The sequence below is a fragment of the Phasianus colchicus genome, chromosome 3 (assembly GCF_987193195.1).
Source record: "Phasianus colchicus chromosome 3, bPhaCol1.hap1.1, whole genome shotgun sequence".
In the NCBI taxonomy this organism is placed as follows: domain Eukaryota; kingdom Metazoa; phylum Chordata; class Aves; order Galliformes; family Phasianidae; genus Phasianus; species Phasianus colchicus.
Genome location: NC_143438.1, coordinates 15,278,313 through 15,286,748, shown reverse-complemented (window position 1 = coordinate 15,286,748; position 8,436 = coordinate 15,278,313).

Genomic DNA, 8,436 nt, shown 5'->3' with positions numbered 1-8,436 from the left:
TTTACAAATGATGTCTGCTTTTGTCTGAATAGCTGAGCAGCAGCCTTCAAGCAGCTTGCTGTAGTTCATCATCATACCACAGTCTGTTTAGACTGCGCCAGGTTAAAACTTTTCCATCTTAGTGTATGCTTTTTCTTACAGTAACTGCAGAACCTCACGTGTACTCTTAGAAATTCTAGTGAGAAAGTCACCCAACGGCTGTGCAAAATGCCCTTAAGAGATGCCGGACAACGGTGAGGAATTAGCAATGTTCTTTTGTTTCTCAGTACAAATGGAGCACTATCGATTTGACCTTCACCATAGTATTGACAATATCAGAAGTCTGAAGAGGAGTGGTGCTCTGAATCTGTGCCATTGGGACTGAGCAAGTGAAGGTAGGAATGATGAAGGGATAATATGGGCTAAGAAAGGGAGCAAGAAAACACGGTATGTTGAGAGGGGAGGAAAAACAGAAGGTGGAGAAGAGCTCAAAGTTAACTACATAAACTCAGATTTGGTTGTATGTGTTAAATGAACGCGAGTTCAGTGGCAGTTTGATAGCAAAAGGGCGTTTCTTTGTGAATCCTGCAGGAAAGGACCTACATCCTTCCTCAGTGTTGCCTCCAACAAATTTTCTTTTCCTCCTCAGTCTCTAAAGGGGAGGTACAGATGGCCAAAACTGAGAGCACACCAAAGCCTTCTGGTTACAGCATGGTCCCTTTTAGAACTGCATTCCAAAGTCAGAGCTTTTGTGGCATTGAAGTGACAGGATTTGGGCAGAGGATTTCTTGTCTGTCTGAAGAAGACATTTGTATTAGCGGTCTGTCTCAACAAGTCACAATGTGAGGGATTGATGCGTTCATAGGGCCTTCTTGTTCCCCTTCCTGTAACTGGATCAATAGGTTGGCTGTCTGGGAACATCTCTGGAGAATTCAGCGTTTTTAAACAGGGTGAAGGGTGTTTTGCTCCAGATTTAAAGGGGGATTTGGAAGACAAGGTACAGTTTTTGCAACTTGTGACTTTTCTCAACATCTCTGCCCTCTTTCACAAAGGATGTTAATGTGTTCTTATCTGGTGAGCACTGGAGCTGAGGTCACTGACTTCATTTCAGTGCATTACTCATACGTGAGTGTATGGTTAAGTGCGCAGTATGTTTTAGACAGTTTGAGCAATCAGGAACTATCTGAAGAAAGAACCAGATTTGTTAGCAGAATTGGGATTGCTGTAGCAGGGGTAAGGCAAAGGGGCTGCAGAGAAGGGAAGGCTTTCAACTGAGGGAAACGTAGAGCCATAGAGCCACGCTACCTTTATAATCAAACCTTTTGAGTCCTCTGCAAGTTGCCAGCAGCTGTATCTGTGACAAACAGAAATGCACGGACAGGAGGAGGTAGATAGCTGGAGGCAGAAAAATGAACATAGTTGCATTGTTTCCTGTAAGGCAACTTCAAATAGGGAGATACGATGGTATAAAGGAGATACCCCTTTGCTTGCATGCAAGTCTTTTTTGTGGCATAAAAGCTTTTTCATTTTGCTTTCTGCCGTAGTGCTCTTACATAATGCATTTTGTTGTGCATGAGCAACCCGCTGGCATGAATGCTTGTGCATTCAAAGCAGGGCAGGGGCTTCTCATTGGTAACCAGTGCTGTGGTGCTGCTGCCTTCCTGTGGCTTATTGCTTTCGGAATGAGCAAAATATCTGTGTAGAGTATCTTCCTCATTACTGGAGATGGTTGTGCTGCTACTGCAGTGCCCCATACATTACCTTTTAAGCATTCTCTTCGTAATGATCTCAGTGTGCTTGCTAGCCGTTGGCTTTCAACTCATACACATCATGTTCTAGCAAATTGTACGTGTGTATTTTCCAAAGCGTGATGCTGTCACTTTGGAAGCACATCCAGGAGGGGGTAGGTGTTACTGAAGTGTCACGCACCTTCAGAAGTCATTCCTTAACAATTCCCCTGACGCCAGCTGTTCTCTAGTGATATCTGAATGGTAGCCTTTGTGTTCGGAAGGAATGTGCACTGAATCGCTTCAGTCAGCCCCACCAAGAAGATGGTGTTTTAGCCAAGATGGAACAAAATCTGGGTTCTGACAGTAACAACGCTGTAGAACATTGGCATCCACTCATCTCTCTGAGAGGCTGCAGTTTGCCTTGCCAGGTGACACAGATATGTATGATCCTGTGTCTCTGCACCAGTCACTGATGATGTCTTTTGTCTTCAAACTTACAGCTTTGGGCTTGGAAATATTCACTGGAGTGGCTCAGTTGGAATAATCCAATGCTCAGCCTTCAGATCAGGGGTGTAGAAAGGCTTGAGTTATTTCTAGCAATGCAATAGGACTTAAAGGAGCAAATAAAACAGCATCCTTAGCCCAGTCAGTCTGCTTTCCCTGGATGTTGCCTGCTGTGGATGGAGAGATGAGCTTGTCTAACAGGAGATGACCCTTGAGCTTTAAGTTGAGCAGATCTGAGCTTATGCTGGAGTTGGATCACAGGCTTTGGCTGGAGGGGGGGGTGTGGTCAGTAGCTGGCCCCAAAATTATCTTTTGCACTTGACTGGAGCCAGGACTTCAAGGTATCTGTAAAATGACTATGTTAATGCTTTTCTCAGTTAACCTGCTTTGCAGTCCTGCCTTGTTAATTCAATTGACTTGCTTCAGGGCCAATTTGTTGCAGTATTGTTGGATTAATCAATTTGCTTCTGACTGATCCAGTTGTTACCTGTGTGCTGGCACTTGCTATGTAGCGAGGACCTGTAGGATGTGCCTGAACTGGGATGTGCCCGAACCTGCACGTGCTGGTGGGAGAGCCAGGCAGGAGCGTGAGGGCACAGCAGTGCTAGGAAGCCATTGTGTAAGAATGCTGATTGAGACTATGGTCTGTAAGGCACCAGGCAGGGCCGGACAGACCTCCAGCAGAGGGACCCTAGTGCCGTGGTGTTGTCTGGAGTTGATGCTCTGAGCATGGCATGCCATTCTCCTCTCCTGGATTTAGCACAGCTGCACGGAGAGAAGTCCCTGTGTTTTAACAGTGAAATCATCACTGCTGACTCACAGAACAGATGGAATTGTTTCTCTGGTTCAATATATGCTGTGGAGTGTTTTAAAGAAAACTAAGACGCAGCTATGGGGGAAGGCTGGTACAGCAGAAGTGTGTGAGTCAGTGACTTGTAAGATGCTGTTTCATTGTAAACCCTACAAAGGAGAGACAGGAGAAAATAAATCTATGTGGTTAATGATTCTCTTAATCCCAAAGAACTGCATATATAAAATATATAGTGAGGTGCTCCGTATTTAAAATTGGATGGCAATAGAGAGCAAAACCAGCTATATCTTTTCTAGTTGTAGAATAAACAGATGCTCATGCCCCAGCAGCTAAAGCTGTTTCTTGTGGGTACAAGCACAGGCAGCTGATGGAGTGCTGGGAGTTGGCAAGTCCCTGTGGAAGAGCCATTTAATGAGGGATCATCGTGTTCTCTCATCACGATGGGCAGAATTTGACCATGAGGTTTCTCAGTTACCTCTGGTACCGGCATAGTATTTATGTGGGGTCATTGAAGTGCCTTGAAACGACCAAGTAGGACAGGGAAAAATGAGCCCAAAGTAGCCCAGCCTGCTGCTCCTTCTTCTCCTGGTGAGTTGCAGCTTGCACCTGTCTGAGACAGAAGCACTCTCCTTGTGATGAAGGTAAGAAATGGCTTTCAGGCCTCTCTTTGTAATTGAAGCTGAGCTTTTGTAGGTGGTAAAAAGTCATGTGTTGCTGCTGTCTTTGCTAATTGAAAACTACAGGGGCTCCCCCTTGTGTTACCACGGGATGGGAGAATATGGCTACAGCTTCCTCGCCAAGGGCCCAAGTGAAACCCGTGCTCCTATGCCGCTCTGGAGCAGCCTTGGCTCAGCACCTCGCTCCGCACAGCAGCAGCGCTGGAAGCAGCAGGAGCTTCCTGGTAAGGCCAGGGCAGCCGTGCCCACAAGACACATTCTTGTGATCCCCAGGAAGGAAAAACGCCTTTCCAACTGTTCGTGTGCCCCAATAGTGACTGCGCACACTGATCATCTCCAGTTAGGAAGTCTTAAGCTCCTTAGTTTTCTGTCGCCAGCTCTTCCAATGTCACGTGGCTTCCATCACTCTGTGCCAAGAACCTTGCCTTCGTATGCTGAGGGCTGGGAAGCTGCTGCCTTGGGTCCCTCACACTTTGCAGAGATGGGCTGTGTGGGCACGAAGTGCTGTGGGTGTGCAGATGATGGATTTAGGCATTGCTTGGTACTATAAATCTGGGTACAGTGGGAAGCCTATGAGTAATGCATTTGTGAGGCGCGCAGTGTATTCACAGCTAATGAACCTCCAGTGCTCAATAAGCAGCTGGGCGAATCTCAGCCCTTTTTTTTCCTCCCGCAATTCAGCTGTCCTTGTTTAACTTGGATGGCAGTATGGGTTAGCAAAAACTTTGAGGTTTTCATCATGAGGTTTTTCATACAGATGTCTTAACCTCTCTGCTATCGTTTCTCACGTAGTATTTCAAAGCCTGTTTCAAATGTACGGTCCATACCTGTGCCTGGCTGTCTTGTGAGCCTTCGTACGTACTGTTGAGAAACTAACTACCTGTGCATGGATGCTTTCCTCTCACTTAAGCTTTCCAAAATGTCTAGGAGCTTCAGCAGCAGGTGCAATGTGTGCTAATGGCACAGCTGGAGATCAATAGCCCATTTGTAGTAATGAAGGGCATCCTGCGACTTTCCAGTCCTGCACTGTCACACGCCAAAACCAATTCCATCAAACACAGTGACGATCTGCAGACCTTGCAAGGAGCCTCATGTTTTATTTATGACGGGTGATGGTGAGCATCTGTGACACTTTTATGCTGGGCAGGCATTAAGTCTCTGTAATAGATTGAATGCCACCTTTTCCTGGAGATGGATGGATGTGAAAGAGGTGAGTAATGACGAGTGTCCCAGCTGTCATAAGCAACGTGGTTATGGTCCTATTTAATAACCTATTGGAGCCCTAGGAAAGGAGATTTGTAAGATCTGCAAATGTAATTGAGAGATGGGAGTTACAGAAGGTCCACTTTGTAGTTAGAGCTCGACTTGCAGTCAATCTGAGTTGAGGTGGAAAATTGCCAGGAGACAAACTCAGATGAAGGTAGATTTGCACTGGGAATAAAATACATGGATTACAAAAGAACAATTTCCATTCAAACTGTTCTTCAGTTCTCTAATCCCTGTATGTATTCTCATCACTTTGAAGCAATTCCTCACGTGAACTGAGATTGCAGTTTCCGTAAAGCTGAGCTTCAAATTCTGTTGTCACACAACCAGTTTGTGTTCAGAGTTGTTTCTTCACGTCAGATACACTCAAACTGCCCTGGAAAAGGCTCAAGTCATGGTAAAAGTTAATATATTCAGGGAATGTTCACAGTCCTTCTAGCTGTGATGGTTTTATGGTTCCAGATGAGTGAATTATTTAGTAAATGTAAAGGTTATGTTGAGCCTATTTTCAGGAGCAAATATCTTCTTTCTCCACTGGCCCCAACCCCCACAGTTTTGCCTTTCACATTAAGAAAGAAGCAGCTTGCATCTTGGGATGATAATTTGCTCTGTTTTGAAAAAGATTTTCCCCAGACTGAATTAATTTTACAATTACTTGAATAAAGGAGACAGTCAGGCAAATGGATGCTCAGAGAGAGACAGCCCACCAGGATGAACATTTCACAGCAGTTTATGCAGAGCAGTGGGATGCAGAATCAGTGGTGTGGTCTTTTCTAATTATTTTATTAACACAGACATCTTAAATATCTGTGCCCTCTGCTTCCTCCTCAGAACAAGGCAGGGGAGGCATTCTGTCAAAAAAAAAAGACTTCATGTTTCAGTGCTTTGATTGAGATCATCTCTCTCCAAGGCCGTGGGAGGGGTTCCTCTATGGATAATGAATGTCTGTGAGCTCAGATGGGATTTTTGCTCCCAGACTGACTGAAGCTCCTGCATCGAAGGAGACATGTGAATTGATAGTTTAAACCCAACAGGAGTGCAGAGTGACTGTGAGACAAATCATCTACTGTAGTCTGCCCAGCGCATGACACCAGGGAACATCCACAGTGGGGCTTTTCCCCTGCCAGGCAGATCCAGCCTTTGACACCTGCACCTGTCCCCGAGCACCTGCACAGGTCAGGGTAGTGGTTCTTTTTATTCCTCTTTCTGAAGCTTCTGAATCTGCTCAGCTTCCCAGAAGGCTTCCTGATGTAGCAAAAGTGACTCACTTCAAAGCTCTTATGTTGAAAGTCTGTTTGCCCACAATGCAACCCACAAGAAGTGCAGGTTTGACCTTTTACCTAACGCAGATTGTCTGTCCAGATCCCCAGGCCTGGACTTGTGGTGGGCAGGGATCTTGGTTTCCTCTGGTTGGTATATGGCCTGCCCTGAGGGGAAGGAAAGCTTCCTCTTCCCTGCTGGAGTCCTCTGAGGAGTATTTGTGGGATTTGTACTCCTCTGCTACACTTCCTTCCATGAAGGTGAGTGGAGAAACTGGCAATCACTGGCCCTCTAATTGCTCTGGCCTCTTTTGTGGACCCTCTGCTTGTGGTGCGCTTGCTCTCCATGTCCTGGAAGGAACCAGCTTTAGCGATGGACTGGACTAGATGGTCTCCAGAGGTCCCTCCCAACCCCTATGATTCTGTGAGGGGTAGAAACAAGGTCTCTGCATAGAGAGATGCTTCATCCTAGACGCTTTCCTGCCAAATAGATTCTGGAAGGCCCCGCAATCTGTCCTTGTTCTTGAAATCTGGCACATCTGCTCCCAGGTCACTGCTGCTTACAACAGAAAGCATCATGGAACAACACGCAGTAAGCCAAACTACATCCAGAAATTTGAGCTGAGACTTGAGTCATCCCCAGAGTTCTGCATCTAGAAGGAATATGAGAGCCACCAGTCCCTACAAACGCCGTGTCAAATGGAAGGAACTAGGGCAGTGGGTATTTCTTATGGTGTAGGTGAAGCCTGCTAACACAAGAGGCTTGGAAGCCCGCATCCCAGGAAGCTTTCTCACTTCTCACCTTCTTCTCTTTGAAAGGAAACACTGGGGCTGCAGGTTGAGTCTTGAGATAGGGAGCAATCCCTGCAGCCATGCATAAGGAGGCCAAGACCAATGATTGGTGCAAAAGTGGGAAGTGGAGGGCAGAGGTGAGACTGATAGGGAGCTGAACTGCATAGAAAAGGACAGAATTGTTTTGGCAGGAAGATGGATGGAAGCCGAACATCTTTTTTTGAACCACTTGTAGTTAGTTGTGGCTTCAGCTGGATGCCAGATATCCCTGTAGAAGAATTAAGTCTCTTACAGTGCACAGTGAAGGCCTGGTTCTGGGCAAAGAGCTAGAAATCATGGCTTCAATTTCATGGCTATCACCATTAATATGGGTCACAGCAAGTTTGCAAAAAAAATCTCCTGTCTGCTCCATAGTAATGCTATGGAGCCTGTTTATGTTCAGATTATTAAAGAGGTGTTTAAGATACTATATCAATGTTAAATACTTGCAGTAAAGGCTTGTACAATCATTTCCTTATCAGAACTGCAATGTTTTCTTGTTATGTGAATATTAGCTCAACTATAATAGTCTGAGATATGTGTTTTTGTGAGTATGTGTATACATACATAAAATGTATAAAATAAATAAGCTCTCTTTTGATGGTTCAAAAGGGCCTCATCTAGACAGTGATTTTGAGCTACATGAAAGTGAAAGATCACAGCCAGGCTCAAAATTGCCTCTTCCCTCCCTGCAAACTGACAAGTATTATGTACTTCAGCAATAGCTCTTTTTTCTCACCCTCTCATCTATGAAGTCCAGTGACCTATTTCATCTTCTTCAAAAAAAGGAATCTTAAAAGATGTTCTCTTATTTTCTCAACCCTGGCAGCATACAATTACTGCTATTCACTCATGCTTTTCTCATTTAGATATTGGAAGGATATGTGAACGTTTTGTCATTGTTACAGAATTTCCTTGAAAAGCTCAGTGGCAGCCAGCACGTACCTGACTTGGGCTCTGCTCATCATCAGCTGTAGTCAGCAAGCCAAACCATGCTGCAGAGGCAAGCAGTATCTTCATTAAGAGGATAGCTGACAAATGTGCTGCCTCTTACCATCTGATCTGTGCTCAGTGGGATGAGAAAAATGTAGCAGACCTGGAGCCAGGACCCAGACACTGCCTTTGAAGTTAGCTGCAGCTAGTTCCTCTTGGCAGCGTTCCTAAGGGAGCACCTGATTGCCATGTGATGACCTCATGACTCGAAAGATAAAATATTTCACTATTCCAAATGAAACAGGTCACAAGTATAGCTCAGTATACAATTCAGAAAGGCACCTGAATGTCCTCTGCTTTGTGACTATCGTGGCTGAAAGCAATAGGGATGCATCAACAGGCATGGGATGTGTTCAAGGACTTCTCTGCACAGCTGGCTGCCCATG